The following is an 18,171-nucleotide window of genomic DNA, read 5'->3' as shown; positions in this document are numbered from 1 at the left end:
GCATCGCTTTGGGTTCCGTTAGAGGTCCGAATGAGCTAAACAGCTTGCGAGTTGGTCATACATCCAAACTCAATCCGATTTGATTAATTCGAATAACAAAATATTTGATTTAATAATATATATATATATATATTATTATTTAAAAAATATAATATTTATATATTTTTAATTTAATATCATTTTAAATTTTAATTATATTTTTTAATTATGATAAAAATTTGAATTCGAGCTCAAACTTAAACTTGAGTGAATGATTGGATTGATTTTTATATCCACCTATCGACTTCGAGTATTGCATTTTTTTTATCTAATCGAATTTGAGTTGAGACATTAAAATCCGATGGACTTTGATTTTAAATATTTTGAATCAAATCGTATTCGAATCTCTAGCCATCCAGTTTGACTCAGCTATATTATATGTCTAATCCACGTGGTAACATTGGCATGGTGAATGCCCCACTTTCATCGTTTTCTTCTTTTCTCTAATGACCATGCTCAAATTTTTAGGTTGCATTTGATGCATCGCGAGATAATCTTAAAAGATAATATAGATTATCCTCCAGATAGATTGTCACCATTAAATTATTAGCAATATTGATTACTATATTTGATACACGCAGATAATACTATAATAAAATCATTGAAAATTTTAATTGGTACGTTTGATATGATAATTAAATTACTAATAATGTAAAATCAAATTTTTAAAATATTTCTAAATCAAACTCCTATGTTTGATGCAAATAAAGATTGTAGTGGCCCTTGTCCAATCCAATAACGATATGTACACGAAAGTAAACCTGGCATCTTGAACACAGCTAAAATTTTGGTTTGGCGCTCCCCCTTTGAGGACAACCCCACCGCCGACCACCATCCGCTGATCAGATCCAACTGCAGGCAAGCCTCACACTCGTCATGGACAAGAAGGAACACCTCCATCGTCCAGTTTATGGGACCTTTGAACGAAATTGTAGACACAGACAGAGATGGAGGGAGAAGAAAGTTGTAGGGATCCTAGATCCAGATGAAAGGATCAAGGAAGGGAGGGGTGCTAGCAACGGAGAGCTGGGGGAGAGCGGAGAAGCAACAGCAAAGCATGGGATGACCTCGGGCTCTTGCTCGAAGATCTTCTTCTTGTAGGTCTTCGAGTTTTATGAGGAGATTGTGATTCTCATCATTATTATTGTCGTTGTTACCATCTTTACGATCAAGGGAGGAATGAGAGGAATTCATTGAGATAAAAGGAGGGTCCCAGATCCGGATGGAGGGGCCAATGAGGTGTGAAATGCCAGCAGTTAAGAGTTGAGAGGAGGGAAGAGAGGCAATAGTGTGACATCATATGGAAGGATCTCAGGCTCTTGCTCTAAAATTTTTTCTTAGAGGTTTTGGAGTTCACGAGGAGCCTACACTCTTCTTTGTCATCGTCACCATTTTCATGGCCGTGGGAGGAATAGAAGTTCATTGGGATAGGGGGAGAGGGAGATAGTGATGGGGCTACTTTCCATCGATAGTGCTACCACGATCGGAGAGAAAAATTTTGTGTGATTTTTTTTTAAAAATAATTTTATCCAAATTTTTTTTATAATATTATTAAAAAAATAACAATCTAGATGGTCATCTTTTTTTCAATACTATCTGAATTATCTTTTAAAAAATAATATAGATTGCTAAGATAATCTGTATTGTCGTTCAAAAAAAATATTAAATATAATTATCTGATAAAATTATTTTAAATTATTGATAATCTGAGAAGATTATCACCCACCAAACACAATCTCAGGCTTTTCAGCATTCTTTCGTCTGTAGTCATGTTTTAGTTCTAGAGTTATCAGACACAACAAACTATGCCGCTATAATGAGAACAGCAACGCGTTGAAAGCAACAACTTGAATCCGATTTGGAGTCGTTGGTTCATTAACTCCAGCACTCAATGACTCATCTGGCTGGAGCCAGATGGTATCACCAAGGCATAGCCCAATCTCGCAAGCCGCTTGTCACAATCAGTGAACGGCCCAGATTTCTTTACCCAAAAAAAAAGGCCCAGATTTCGAGGGTATGATGAATTGGGCGTTATATAGGTGGTAGGGAGAAAATTTAAAAAATATTGCAAACCGTGGAGGCAGATGAGAGAAAGGCGACGAACAGAAGCGGCCAAAAGGGAAACAAAAGCCAAGGGGAAGCTCTGGGTTGCCGCTTTATGACGTCCGGGTGGGAAAAGTAGTTTGGAGTTTTGGAAGGATGAAACCCGCTTTTTATGCATAAGCTTTGCCTTATTTTTAACTTTCTTTCTGTTGGCTTCGCAACGTCTCGCCTTTGGGACCGCAGGAACAAAAAAAAAAAAAAAAAGCTAATGCGGCCAAAAAGACTGTACCAGACCTGGTCGATTCGGACGCTGATTTGTATACGATCACTATAATCTTTTCTCAGGCTAGTCGTGGATTCTTCGCCGAATACCTCCCCTGCTGTTAACTAGTATTAGTAGCTTAGAAGTTTAAGATGATGGTGAGCGGTTCTCAGTGCTCACAACCAGTGCCCTCCAACCTTATCATAATTACGGAACATGATGTTCCAGTGACCCGTCTCTGATACACCGTATTATTGTTGTGTTTCAGTTGATGGACGGTGTGGGTTGATACGGCTTCTGCAAGGGGATCTTCGCATCGTCACATCAAAAAGATCAGACGGCGCATGTCGGGGGATCAACATACTCATTGGCCGTATCGCCTCACGGGTACTTCACAAACACCGGTGGGTGCAGCGGCATCTGACGGTGATTGGACGGGTGGCTTTTCTTCGTTCTCTTATTTGTAAAGAAGTGTATGTATACACTTTTTTCATCACGATCTTACCCCAACCAAAGAAGGAAAAAAAGAAAAAAAAAAAAAAACGAAGTGCATGTATACAAACACAGGCCGACAGACGTAGGATCCTTCTTCACGAGCTTCGGCTAGTAATTAGTAGGTTTAGACACGTAATCAAACAAAGCCGTGTACTTGAATGCACGTTTAATTTGAAAGCAGAAGTTTTATAATTGGGGTTATTTATAAAATCACGGACACCGCCCGCCATTAACGGCACCGTACAATTTGTGCGGCAGACCACTGATATGGTGGCATTTCCGTTATTTAGTCTGAAACTATGGGCGAGTAGTTAACACATCCTTCATAAACATCTCGCACCGAGCTACTCTACTAGGCCGCTGCTACTTACTTTCTGTCATCTCGTGGTTCCGAAAAAGGAGTCATCATCACCTACCTCTCTCTCTCTCTCTCCCCCTCTCGAAAGGGAGATTGGGCGGCGGGGGCGGTGGATTCCGGCGATGTGGTGAGATTCCGGCGGGATCACGTCAGATTTCCGGCGATGTCGACTGCCGAGAGGAGTAGACGGACCGTCGCGTGCTTGGCTGTAGTCCTGTTGAGCGTCTGGCTTCTGCACGGATTTGTGTGCTTCAACTGTCGATCGATGGCACTTCGGATATTCCCAGTGAACTCCGGTGGTAAAAGTAAGGGGGCACCAATCATCGGGCGGAGGCCCATCCCTCTCCGTCCCTCGGCGGCGGCGGCGGCGGCGGCGGCGGGTGGTATTCATGACAGCAAGCGGGTGGTGCCCAGCTGCCCCGACCCGCTGCACAACCGGTAACCATATCTCTCTACCAGAATGTCGCTGTCTTTTTCCTACAACTACGGATTAAATGGGGAGGTCTTTTGTTGTTTTCCTTTTCAACTTTTTTTTTTTATGCGTATGTATAGACGATGAAGGGAGGAAGAGGAGGAGGCTTTGTATTAGTAGAATCTCCTGCATTTGTAATTTAATTTGTTCTTAAATCAATGCTGTTACCTTACTAGAAATGTAACTAAGAGAGGAGATTCTTGGCATACAGAGTCTAGTCTTGTTTAAGGTCTGAGAGAAAAACTTGCGGAAATAAAATCATATATTTTGTTCTATGATACATCTCCACTTCTAAAATTTCTCTCTTCTCATCTGTTGTTTTATTAGCAAAAAGGAAGGGGAGAAAAAACGATTCCCAATATAAGGATATGTTAAGAATCACACAAACTGGTATGGTATAGAAGGATATGCACTTAACCAGAAAAAACAAGAAATTTCATTTCTGAAATCTCTCTCTCTCTCCCTCTCTCTATCTATCTATCTATCTCTATCTCTCTCTCTTTCCTGTTTTTTATTTCAGTTCTATCTTCTTGTATTCTGATATCAAGGGTTTAGAAGTTTTGGGGCGTGGTATATTTACCAAACCAAGCAAGTAACTACCGGCTACCAGACTAGAAATAGAAAAAGGTCTAAAGACTTGACATAACTGAACGTCCGCATAGGGGCGTATGTATGGCAGATCTGTGTCGTTGACCGTGTAGAGCAGGCTGTTCGGATTTGGAAGATGATAATTAATTACCAACCTTCCTCTTCTTCTTTTTATCACTTAACATGAAACATTTCCACCATATTTTGTGAAATTTGAGATAGATTATAGATCTTATAAATATACGACCCAGTCAAGCGGTCAAATCGAGTTACCATGACGTAGGTTTATGTTCGGATACTTTTGTCACTAATGGAAAGGAAAGGGGTATTTAAGTCATCCAAGCGTCGTCGTCTGGGTCGAGATATCGGGCAGGCTGGAAGTTGGAGGGTGACGCCATAATTCTCCAGCCATGTTCCTATGTGACATTTCCCTTCCCTATCCTGTAACGACCGTATTTCAAAACCTATGCGAGCTGATGATCTGCAATCCAATGGGCATCAGTGGATGATCTGGACGGTAGATCTGAATCCGCATAAGAATTATGCTAATACGGTTTTGGATTAGCTGGCGACAAGCGGCGGTGAGAGGAGGTTTGTCGGCTAGCGGTTTGGATGGGAATCTCATTGACCTGCAGCTCACCACCTCAACTTTGTTGCATTCATTAAATATTATTGGGTCGATATGACTCATAGAAGATTAAGATATTTCTGGTTTTTAATTTAATTGTTATCCAAACCTCTCTTCACGTCGTTCAAAAAGGCTATTAGTCCGAGTTCTCCTACTGCACTTCAGTGGTCATGTGAATTTGCTTTTGCTCTCCTTGATGGAATCAAATTTGACCTGGTGTGAAATCCGTGGTGGTGTTATTGGTGCTAAGACTGGAGTTCTGGTTTTTTTGATGAAAATGGAAGAAGCCTCGGGCTTCCATCAGAATTTGTTACGAGCTTAGCTAATTACAAAAGAAGTGGAATGTTCGTAAAAGCAAGTTCAAAAACCTCCAACTCAATTTGTAAACTGGAAACATAAAATAATATTCCTCTTTACAATTGAGAGAGAGAAATAAGTGTTCTACTTAATTAGCTTCAGATGATCTTCTTCACGAGTCCATTTACATAGAATCTAGATATTTTTTAACGCAGTTGAAACATTTCTCATCTTGTTCCAAATCTTTGCAAAAAGAGGTAGTAGCTTATGAATACACAGGATAGACCATTTGTTGAACAAGATGAATCTTTTCATAGCAGTGGAGTGGATAAACTGGAGTTCTATTGCTCCTTCAGTTTTTGTTTTCTAATTTTCAGATTTAAAGCAAGTTTTCTTGTAATTTTCTCATCCAAAATACTCTTAAAGGCTTTACTCACTCAAATTTCTAAAATTCCAAAAGGGCAACTTATTTTGCTAGTGATAGAAATAAGATCATTTCTCAATTGTAAAATAAGTCCACAGGTTGAGAAGGCTGCTCGTACTCTATCTTGTAAGATGAAGAATGATAATATTCTTTTGAAAGCCTGAAGAAATCGACTCCAAGTTTGTAACTGTACTAAATATACATAATCATCAAGTGAAGAATGTAGAAGTAATTCATCATTATGTGTAAAGAAACTGAGAAGTTCTGAGGGATTTGTCAGAAGGAAACTCGAAGCCATTAGAATTTAAAGCACAAAAGAGAGAAGTTCTATTTTTGTCCTTATATGATTATATCTCCGTCAAGACTCTTCCTCTAAATCTTTTTGTATGCATCCCACAGGGTATCATGGGGATGATCCTGTAAAGTCATCAATAACTGCCAAATTTGCCCAGGACAAAAATGTTTCAAGCATTAAGTTCGTGACAGGGGAGAAGCAATGATTAATTAAAAGAAAAGCACAAGCAAAATTATTATAATGGTCAGAAGGACACAAAAATAAACAATAATAAAAACGATGAAATAAAATATAGTTGCAGTTGAATGGAAAGAGGCTCTGTCTTTCAACTTTTTCAAATTAGTTTAGTTGATTTATGTCGTAATTACAAGCTCAGCACCTAGATATACTTTCGCTGGAGAAGATGATTCAGATGTGATTCAATAAAAAAGTTTAGAAGGAGTTCAGGCAGTTAAAATTCAAAATTAAAATTATAACTTGAAAAATATGAATCTTAATGAAGCTAGAAATTTTTAAAATAGAATAAATTAATAAAATTTTTTCAATAAAATTTTAACTTAAAAATAGCTCTCCATTTAAATTTCAAATAAAAGTAGCTTCCCGTTACAAATATAAATTAAAAATAATTTTTCAAATAATATGAAATGACCGAATTACCTCTACAGCTAAAATAATACTATGATGTTATAAAATAGTACTACTTTATTGTAATATTGCACTAATATAATATAATACTGTACTATTATAAAATAATATTATCGTATTATAAAACGATACTTCTTTATTGTTATGTAATACCGTTTTATTGTAAAAAAATATCATCTTATTGTAATACTGTAATAATATAATGTAATGTAATACTGCCTTATTGTAATGTAATATTGCTTTATTATACTAGCACAGTATTACAATAAGACGGTATTCTTTTACAATAAGATAGTATTACATCACAATGAGACAGTACTGTTTCATAATATCATAATATTATTTTAATGTTACTTTATAATTATAAAAATAATTCGATCATTTCATACCAAAATGAAAAATTACTTTTAATTTATGTTTGGAATGAAGAACTATTTTTATATAAAACTCAACTAGAGAACTGCTTTTAATTTAAAACTAGAACTAGAGATTTTTCATTAGTTTACCATTTAAAATATCACTAAACTTGTTTATTTAAAAATAAGTAGAGAAAAAAAAAGAATAATAAAAGATAGAAAAAAATATCACAGCCGCCAACCATATATGGGCCATTAAACATATAAAATTTTCTTAAATTAGTGATGAATAATTTGTGAACAAATTGTAAATTTCATATATAATTTGAGTAAAATTGCATAGTTCAAGATTCACTTATTTTTGGAGAATTATTTGATCATTAGAGAAATCGAGAATATTTCATGATTTTAAATAATTTAAAAATTTTATAGCTGTGATTTTGTGTTAATAATTTTGCACAATTGGGAATTGCTCTCCTCCAAAGATTGTTAAGCTCTTAATTAAAATCCAATAACAGATAGAATTCAATCTACCATGACTTTGTATAATCATTCAACATTTTACGAGCTTGAATCACAATAATTATGATAAAGTGCAACCGATAAGTTACATTATAGCTTACTAAATGGCCGATCATGCACGTGGGGCATAATTTCTCCAAACAAACACAATAAATACATAAATCTCTGGTAATATTTATTCTTGTCCTATATGTCAGGAAGGAGATGGGGACGCAGCTAATATTTTCAATAATTTCTTGAAAATATTTTTTAATTAAAAATATTATTAAAAAATATTTTGAAATATTTATTTTTATAAAATATTTTTAATTTAAAAAAATATTTTACAAAGTCCAGAAAGCGTTTAAACAGAAACAAGAAAAATGAAGCATGCCTAATAAAAGTGCCGGAAAAAGAAAAAAAAAGAAAGAAAAAAAAAAGACTCATCCCATGGATGCAAAATCCACAGCTGAGAGCCACCAGGTTGTCCAAGCACGGCCCCTGCACATGCCACAAGGGCGCACCCGCCCGCAGGCCGATGCCCGCGCATCGCGCGGGGATATCAGAACCCGTACTCCTCCTCGTGCTGTCCGTTTCCTTCTCCCCCAATCCACCACGTCAATTCATCTGTTCCCCGCCCATCCAAGAGTCCCCTCTCTCCCCCCACCCCACCCACCCTTAGTTTCCCAGACCGAAATATACTTCGTAGCCCAACCACATTACCAACAATCGGTCTATCCTCCGTGTCGAATGATGGTTGGCATCTCACGCCATGGTGACCCCACCGGCCTCCTCAACTTCACCAATTTCCTCATGCCGTATGGCATAGAAGTCACGTTTAGCACCTTAGCTTGGCACCATAGGGTTCACGTTGGGACACAGGCCCGTGACGACTCCGCACACTGCGGCGGGTCCGAGTACCCCAGCTCCACGTAGCCTCGCTGGCTTTGGACGACTTCGGCACAGCCACAGCGCTGTACGGCAAGTTATTTTTCTTCTATTTTTAAGCAACCATTGGATCTATCTAAGAATCGCAGACCTAACACTGCTTGAAACTAGAGGCTGAGGAGTTCTCGCCTCTCCCAGGTGGCCGCAGGCTTTCTAATGTTCCGTGTTTTTTTTAAAGGATTGTCCACCATGGTCGTGCCAAGTTGGTCCTTTGGTGTTGGGAGTGGCCGGCACGCCATTAAAGACTCGTGTGAAAGTTTGAGCCTTTGAGGCTACCTAGCTTACCTGGTCGGCGCTGTGGCTTTCCTGGGACTGGTTCTATTCAATGATGATGGCAGTAGATGCAGAAGATGCTTGTTGATTAGAGGCACTGATTTCATTCCTTGGATTGCTGCCTAACGGAAAGGAAGTAAATATTGCGAGTTCATAATTGGATTGTTCAGCTGCAGCTATAAAATTATCTAATTGTAGGAGAGGGACAAGAAAAGGGACGGGCGAACTTGCTTGGTGGTAGCATGCATTAAAAGTCCTGTACCTTGCTTGAACTATACACCAAGCATGAGATATAACACTGATCGATATGAATGCTTCGTCTTTTGAAGTAAAGAGAAGAAGAAGGTTATCTCACCCGCAAGAGTATTGGTTTTGTAAGATTTGATCGATAATTCAACCTGAAACAACTTACTTAGAGAACTCTTATATCATCAAGCTGAAGCTGTGAGAAGTTGGGCCTTCGAATGAATTCACTCCTAAAAGTAAATGTTAAAATTTGAAATGTGGCCATAGATGCGGAGACACAAACCTACTCGCAATAACTACCACTATTAATGTATTATCACACAAAGGTCCACCACTTTCTCTCATGAAAATTTATTGACAATGGTACGTACTGATACTACACCTACCCTGGCCTCTTAAAATAGAAAGGTAGATTTATCTGTTGACCTTCAACCTTTTTCTTCTTACCTTTTTCTTGATCTAAAATCTTCGTTCACCCTTTTATCTTAGGATAACAACAAATTACAGCCTTGAACTGTACATTTCTGCTTAAACAAGCTAACATGCGGGAATATGCATGCATAGTTACCATTTAGTCATATTGACGGCTTGTAATTTTTGTGAAGTGGCATTTTTCCCACCCAGATGATAGCTCTTTAGCTGACGTTTTCTAAAATCTTAATCTTAAATATTTTTTTCAATTTTGAGATCTTAAGTTAGATATATGCATGTTATTTTTTTTTTTTTTTTTTTTTTTTGGCAAGAAAAGCTCAATTTAAGTTGTATCAAGGATTTTTTGCATAATCATCCGTATATTTTTTTTAATATTGTCGAAAAATGGTACCTTGCAGATGGTTGCAGTATGGTCCTTATGTTTCTTGAAAATATGTAAATTAATCATCATGCATTGCTCTGTCAGCGTATGTAGGAATCAAACTCAATGCGCTCTAATTCTAACATAATATACAGAAATACTAGCTCAACATCTCCTGACTATGTTACCTTGAACACTTGTACAGGCATTTTAAGAAGTAACTTGATACTATATATCCAAGGGCTTATGGGATACCTTTAATGGAATGTCAGACTGATGCATCATAACTAAAATGTTTAGATTTTTCCTTAATATAGAAACGAAGGAGGAAGTTATGCATAAACACGTACTAAACCTCCAACTAGAATGTTGCTATATCAAGTCAAGCTTTCATCTAAGGCTCCACGTAATCAAGCTATTCATGAAAAGACTCTGCTCAGCTTGATAATAAGCTCATTCAAACTAGTGCAATTAGGAAATTAACAAAGCTTCAACCTCATTTTACAGCTTGATGAATAAACAAACCAATGCCAAACGCTCTAGGCTCTAAAAGTGGTGAAAAGTCGAGCTCGTATCTATAAATTGCTTGTTCGAGCTCATTGATAGGAGATAAATCAATGTTAAATATGTTTAATTTCAGTTTAAGCTTGATTACCCTTGTCAGTTACCAAGCCAAGCTTGAGCAGCCCAAATCTTGGTTCAAACAAGCTCATTTCCTCTTTTTTTTTTGAAGTGACAAAATTAAGCTAGCCAAGTAAGATTATTCGAAGAACATATGCATAGTATATGATAAAAAGTTTTGCAGAGAAATCCACAACTTTCTAGTTTTTGCGGAAACAAGCGCATACTATATACTAGTATTTGTGTACTTGATGCTAGAACTGATGCATCGTGTATCATTACATAGAGATGTCGAAATTAGTGCACATAGCTTGCATGAGTACAAATGCTGAAAAAATGGCGGATCACCATGGTTGGTTCTCCCTCAAAGAAGGCTAACAAGCCTAGGAAACTAGCTAATGAGACAGCAGCTATAGATGGCTGGGAGCTATAGATGGCTGGGAGCCAATCTGCGTAACCTAGTTCCCTGCAGCGTCTCTCCCGCGGCAGAAGTTAGAGAAGTGAAGCACGGAAAAAGATAGGGTGATTGTTGCGGCCAATCTCCTCGTCGTCTGGTCGCCGAGAACGAGCGTCTGCAAAAAAAATCCGCACTGACCGGAGGTGACTCCGACGGAAATCCTCCGACGGTCAAGTCAGAGAGGAGACTAGGCAACAGTAAACAAAAATCAAGAAACTCGACGAGAGAGGGTGAGAGCGAGAGCTAGAGAGCTAGAGAGGAGGAGGAATTCAAGGGTTTCGAAAAGACCTCCTCAGCACTGTTGCCTTCCCCGATATATATAGTGGAGCGCGGTATGGCCTCATCATTAATGGCGCAGACAATGGAAGAATTGTCAAATCGCCGAGGACTGTCAGAGCCACCGTGAGGTTGTCAAATCGTCGTGGGGCTGTCAAATCGCTAGGGTTGACCCATGCCTTAAGTGGAATAATGCCCCAAGGCGGCTATGCCGCATGCCGGTGTCAGGACTGGCAGCCTCCTGCAGTCGTACGGTGTTTGGAGGAGCCGACCGACTATAGGTCGGTTGCTGGTTGAGGGACGTCGGGCGGAAGCCCGGGGAACCTCCGGCAGTCTGTCGGGCGCATTGTGGGAGTCAGGCATCGGGCTTCATAGTCTGGCCGATCGAGAGCGAAGAAGGTTTGCCCGACCTACGTATACTCGGTCGGTCGGCGACGGCAGCCGTCGGTCGGCAGAGTCGGGCGTCGGTCATGTAGGCCCGACGGTGAGTCGGCGTGAGTGGGGTCGGTCGGTATACCCCAACAGTTGCCCCCCTCCACTCCTGAGTCGGATGGTGCGCGGGCTAATGTCTTTGTATGGGCGGCAGCGTCGGGCGAAAGGAGTGGAATCCCATCGCATTAAGTCCCGATTCTGATGACCGCACCGCTGGCTGATCCGGTGTCAGGCACCTCATGAGTGCCAGTCGATTCGCCGGTGTCAGACGTCCCATCGGTGTCAGATGTCCTGTCGATGTCAGATGTTCCATCCCATCGACGTCAGACGTCCCGTCTTGTTGGGAATGGAAACCGTCGTTCCCGTCGCCCCTTCGGGGATGCGAAACATCACGACCTTTTCGCCACATGGCAGGTGGCCATTAGGCCGGGTCTGTTCGAGCGGATGGAGGTGACGTGGCTCGATCTGAGGATGGGTGCGTCGAACCGTCGGGCCGAAAGATGGCCCGAATGTCATCACGTGGCGCGATCTGGGAGTTCCTCGTTGGTCGTGCTTCCATCTCGATCGTCGGGGGGCACTATATATACAAGGTCGCCTGCATCCAAATTTCTACTTTCCCCATTTGCTGTCGAAACTCTGCCCGTGCGGTCCCCAGCTCCAGGTAACCGTCTCCATTTCTCCCCTCTTTGGAGGTCCTTTTTCTTTTCCTAGGGGCCTGCCCCCGTTGCCCGTCTTCTTCCCATTCTCTGCCCTCTGTTCTGGTTCATGGCTAGAACATCTCCAAGAGGAGGTCGGTCGGGGGATCCGACTGACGATCCTCGGTAGACCCCGGAGGTGGAGGTCTCTTCACTTTCGGGGCCGAACATCGAACGGCTCCGGGAGCAATATGGCATCCCGAAGCAATTTCGACTGTTCGCCCCTGGTGCCAACGGTCGGGTCAACAGCTCGCCCGAGGACCAGGTGGCCTTCTACATCGAGGACCTCCGGGCTGGTCTTCGCTTTTCGGTCCCGAAGTTCGTCCGGAACGTTCTGGACTATTACGGACTATGTCCGGCATAACTTGCGCCGAACTCGGTTCGGCTAATAGTCAGTTTTGCCCTGCTGTGTCGGATTTTGCCTACTATCCCTTGGATTTCGCTCTTCCGAGCATTTTTTATCCTCCGACCCCACCCTAAAGCCCGAGGGTGGTGGTACTTTAATCCTTGGAAGGGGCTTTCTTTCATCACCGGTCTACCATCGTCCATTCATGGATGGAAGAACCAATTCTTTTTTGTCTCTTCTTCTATTCCTTGGGGGTTCCCTGCCCATTGGGGGGACCCCCGAACCAAGCCGAACGAGAACAGTCGGGTGGAAGCCGGGGACCGGGAAGACTTCCACCGCTTGAAAGATATTTTGGTGCCGAAGCAGAGGGAGCTCGTCACCGAGCATGCCCTGTACGACGTCGGTCTCAGTCCGATCCCTCGCTTAGGTTCGCTTTCTGTTTTCCCCCTCCTTTCTTCTTTCCTTTCTTTTTGGGTGCTGATCATCTGTCGTCGTCTGCAAATATGCCACCGAGGGTGAGACTGACGGCGGCCGACGTCCGGCAGTACGCTGTGCGGAAGAGGCCGACGCAAGGGGCCGGACCATCGCGGCCTCCCAAGAGGCCTCAAGTGGCTCCATCGAGCGAGCCGGCTGGGGCAGAGGTGGAGCCTGTCATCGCGCTGTCGGCGTCGACGGTGCTCGTCGAAGTCCAGTCCGAGGGACCATCGGCCGAGGGGGCAGCTTCACCCGAAGGAAGGGCGGCCGAGGGATCGGTCGAGGACGTGCCGACTGCTCAGCCGGTAGAGGAGGATTGGGAGGAGGCGCGCGAGCCCGAGCAACCCGCATCTACTGTTGCCGCGCCTTCAGGGGATACTCGGTCGGGCTCGAGCATGCCATCCTTCTCCGACATCAGGGCCTGGATGTCTGCCCGATGGCGTCCGACGATGACAGGAGGTCGGCCGACGGTGGAGCATCGACCGACTCCCCACTTCCCGAAGGGGTGTCGGGCCTTGCCAACCACGACTTGGCCAGAAGGCTGTGCCAAGTGCTCCTTCTCCCGGCCGACATTGAGGCCACGAAGAATCAGCGGATCTCCGATATGTTGTCTTCGTTCTACCCGACCATGATCCAGGTAAGTCTTCCTCTTCTTTGTTTTCATTATTGTTTCTCATAAGTTCAGCCTTCTGACGGTCGGTTTTGTCTCCCGCAGTTGATTTATAATATATCCAAGCTGGAGGTCGGATACTGAAGATTCGGCGATCTGTGCGCGGCCTGGAAGGACAAGGCCGCGACCGTCGAAGCCGATAGGGTCATACTGGTCGACCAGCTGCAGCAGTCGGTCGACCGGGAAGCCCGACTTGAGGGAGAGGTCTCCCGTCTCACCGAGGAGGTCTCCCGACTCACAGGCACTTTGGCCGCTTCGGGGGCCGAGCTACAGTCGACCCAGGATGACGCCAAGCGGAAGTCTCGCATCGTCTGTCGGCTGCGCCATGAGAGGGACAGCTTCACCAAGGAGCTCAAGGCCGAACGCGAGCAGCTCCGAGTAAGCCTCGGGAACCTCGCTAAGGCCAAAGAAAGTCTGTCCATCGCTCAGACCGACGCAGACATCACGAGGGCGAAAGCGGAGTCGGCGAGGGAAGCAATGGGTCGGGTCATAGAAGACTTCCGCGACTCCAAAGAGTACCGGGAGGAACTTCTGGAGAGCGGCTTCCTCTCGTACCGAGTGAGGTACGAGGATGCTCGGGAAGTCATTCGAAGCTTGTACCCGGAGCTCGACCTCGGTAGCATTGTCCCGCCAGAGTCGGAGGCCCCAACTGCGGAGGAGGTGGTTGACCCATCGCTGGGAGGTCGCACCACCACAGCGGAAGCCGAAGCAGATGCGGAGCAGGCCACCGAAGGTCAAGCGGCTCCGACTCAAGAAGCCCGAGTAGATTCGCCGACCGTCCCCAATCTTCGCCTGGTGGAAGAGGCCGATTCTGAGGACTAGTCGGTCTTTTATTTTTCTTTACTTGTATTCGGGCTTCGACCTAGTTTTGTAAACTTAACCCAAACTTTAATGAAATCGAAGTCAAAGTCTTTTCAACTTGGACTCTTCTCCTTTGTATGTCTCTCTTCCTTCATGTGTCGTGGGATACTTTTGAACACATAAGTCGCTAGCCCGATAGATTAGTTAGGACATTCGGTAACGCGCATCGCGGCAAAGGCAGAGCGAATTTCGACTTTGGATCAGCCTCTCGATTGTCGTGCGACGCGACGGTCGAGAGCTTAGGTCGGACGCTTGTGGCCCACACGTGAGTCGGGCGCATTTGTCGAGTCCGAGGGTCAACCGACCTTCGGGCATAACTTGATGGCCGGATCGTTTCGCAGGATCTGATGATCGAATGTCGCTTGACGCATTTGTTCAGTCGAATGATGCCCGACGCATTCAGTCAGGGAAGCGATGACAAGTCGAATTCCCATTACCCAAATATGGATCAGGCACTTACGTCGCATCGTGTGATAATCGATGGTAAGCTGAATATCCTTCGACCGGTCATGACCCGGTCGGTAAGCTGCGAACACGACATTGGTCGCATCGGCGTATTGCTTTTCTTGGCCGAGGTAAAGTCGGCGAGTCAGTCGATCGTTTTGCTCAGGATTTTGACTGTAGAAGGAGTGTTACTCCCATTGTCGTGGATATATCGGCCCTTTTAAGCGTCCGATGCATTGTCGGTGAACAGGCCATTGGTCCCCAGTGGAACGTTAGGTTCATGTCGGGACGTCGGGGGCTCGCACTTCTTGGCGAGCACCGACCCACAGTCGAAGAGTCGAGTTTCCAGTCTCCGAAGTTTTGAAACTGAATTTGTATTTCGAGTGAGTGGATACAAAGTTCATTGGTAGTACAACTTTAGGTTGTCGGCATTCTAGGTCCGGAGAATGGCATTCCCTTCTAGAGTCTCCAGTCGGTAAGCTTTCGGCCCGTAGATGTCCGCTACCTTATAGGGTCCTTCTCAGTTCGGAGCTAACTTCCCTTGGTCTAGAGGCTTCGAGACTTCTGCCTTTCTTAGGACTAGGTCCCCAGGCCTGAAAAGCTTTGGTTTGACCTTGACGTTGTAATATCGGGCTACCTTCTGTCGGTAAGAAGCTATGCGAAGCTGAGCCTCGCTCTGAAGCTTAAGTAGGAGGTCTAGGTCAGACCTCCGACACTCAGAGTTGTCTGGCTCTTGATACTGCTCGACTCTAGTTGATGGTAGCTCGATCTCGAGTGGTATCATCACTTCCGTCTCATAGGCCAAACTGAAAGATGATTCTCCGATCGGGACACGGGGTGTCATCCGGTATGCCCACAGGACGGAGTTCAACTCCTCGACCCAGAGGCCTTTGGCTTCATTCAGTCGGGTCTTGAGTCCATGCAGTATGGTCCGGTTGGTTACCTCGACTTCACCGTTGGACTGTGGGTGTCCGACCGAGGTCAGTCGATGCGTGATATGGAATCTCGCACAGAAGTCTCTGAAGTTCTGGTTGTCGAATTACCGTCCGTTGTCGGCGATAATAGTGTGCGGCAATCCGAACCTAAAGATGATGGACTTCTGAACGAAGTCCTCCATCTTCCACTCGGTAATCTGTACTAGAGGCTCGGCTTCCACCCACTTGGTGAAGTAGTCGATGGCGACGACTATGAACTTCCTTTGGCCAGATGCCGGAGGGAAGGGACCGAGTATGTCGACCCCCCACTGGGCGAAGGGCCATGGGGCGACGATGGGGGTGATCTGGTTGGCTGGTCGGTGTTGTCGCTAGCGTACCTCTGGCATGGCTCGTATTTTCGAACCAACTCAGCTGCATCCTTCCTCATGGTGGGCCAGTAGTAACCCTGTCGTAGGACTTTGTAGGCCAAGGATTTGCCCCCCAAGTGATTTTCGTAGATTCCTTCGTGTACTTCTCTGAGCGCGTAGTCCGCGTCGGTCGGTCCCAAGCATCTGAGCAAGGGAAGTGAGAACGACCTTTTGTAGAGTCGGCCATCCATTATCACGTATTGGGAGGCCGACCATCGGAGCCGTCTGGCCTCCGCGAGATCTTCAGGGCTAATTCCGTCGGTCAGGTACCGAACAATCGGATCCATCCAGCTCGGTTCGGCCGCCAGTTGGAGCACCTCCTCGGCCTTGTCGATGCTCGACTGCTCAAGATTCTCCATGAACGTCCGGCCCAAATAATCGTAAGCTGAAGTCGCCAGCCTGGAGAGTGCGTCGGCCTGAGCGTTCTCCGACCTAGGGATGTGGGAGATCTCGAAATATCCAAAGTGCGCCACAAGATCTTTCACCTTCTGAAGATATTTCGCCATAGTCGGGTCTCGCACCTCGAATTTGCCCTTGACCTGTCCCACGATCAGCTGAGAATCGGAGAAGACTCGGAGGCTGTTGATCCCCAACTCCTTCGCCATCCTCAAGCCGGCGATGAGCGCTTCATACTCGGCTTGATTGTTGGAGGCTTTAAAGTCGAATCGGAGGGCGTACTCAGTGACCATCCCTTCCAAGTTCGTGAGCAGGAGTCCGGCCCCGCTCCCCTGAGCATTCGAAGCTCCGTCGATGTGCGGTACCCAGGTGGACCCCGGGTCAGGCTCGGAGATCGCAGCTCCTTCGGGGTTCTCACCTTCCGACCCTTGGTCGGTTGTCGGGCATTCTGCGATTAAGTCGGCCAAAACCTGGGCCTTCAAGGCGGGTCGCGGTCGGTACTGTATGTCGAACTCGCTGAGCTTCATCGCCCATTTTGCCAGTCATCCCGATGTATCGGGTCGGCACAATATCGCCCTCAGGGGCTGGTTGGTGAGGACCACAATGGCATGCACTTGGAAGTATGGACGGAGTCGTTGTGCGGACACGATCAAGGCGAATATCATCTTTGCTATCTCCGAGTACCGAGCTTTAGCGCCATGGAGCACTTTGCTGGTGTAATATATAGGCTGGTGAATTCGGCTCTCATTCTCCTGGATGAGCACCAAGCTAACCGCCTCAGGGGAAGTGGCCAAATAGAGATACAGCATCTCTCCGACTTTCGGCTTCACAAGCAGCGGCGGGGAAGCCAGGTACCTTTTCAGATCCTCGAAGATCCGTTGGCACTCATCCGACCAAGAGAAGTCCTTCATCTGCCTCAGGGTTTTGAAGAACGGGAGGCATCTTTCAGCCGACCGAGAGATGAATCGGCTGAGGGCAATGATTTTTTCGTTCAGCTGCTGGACCTCCTTCTTGGTGTCGGGGTGCCGCATGCCGATGATTGCCTTTATCTTCTCAGGGTTGGCCTCGATTCCACGTTGAAAAACGAAGAACCCGAGGAACTTTCCCGAAGTCACTCCGAAGGCGCACTTAGTTGGATTCAGCTTCATCCGGTGTCGTCGTAGAGTGCGAAAAGTTTTCTCGAGATCCCGAACGTGATCTATAGTCTGCGCATTCTTTACCAACATGTCGTTCACATACACTTCCATGTTGCGCCCGATCTGATCTTTGAAGACCTTATTGACGAGTCGCTGGTAGGTAGCTCCGACGTTCTTCAGTCCGAAGGGCATTACCCTGTAGCAGTAAAGGCCCTTTGCGGTCACGAAGGCGGTGTGCTTCTCATCTTCAGACGCCATTCGGATCTGATTGTATCCGGCGAAAGCGTCCATGAAACTGAGCAGTTGGTGGTCGGATGTCGCGTCTACCAGCTGGTCGATCGTTGGGAGTGGAAAGCTG

This window comes from Elaeis guineensis, chromosome 2, assembly GCF_000442705.2.
Source record: "Elaeis guineensis isolate ETL-2024a chromosome 2, EG11, whole genome shotgun sequence".
In the NCBI taxonomy this organism is placed as follows: Eukaryota; Viridiplantae; Streptophyta; class Magnoliopsida; order Arecales; family Arecaceae; genus Elaeis; species Elaeis guineensis.
This window is presented reverse-complemented; position numbering follows the sequence as displayed.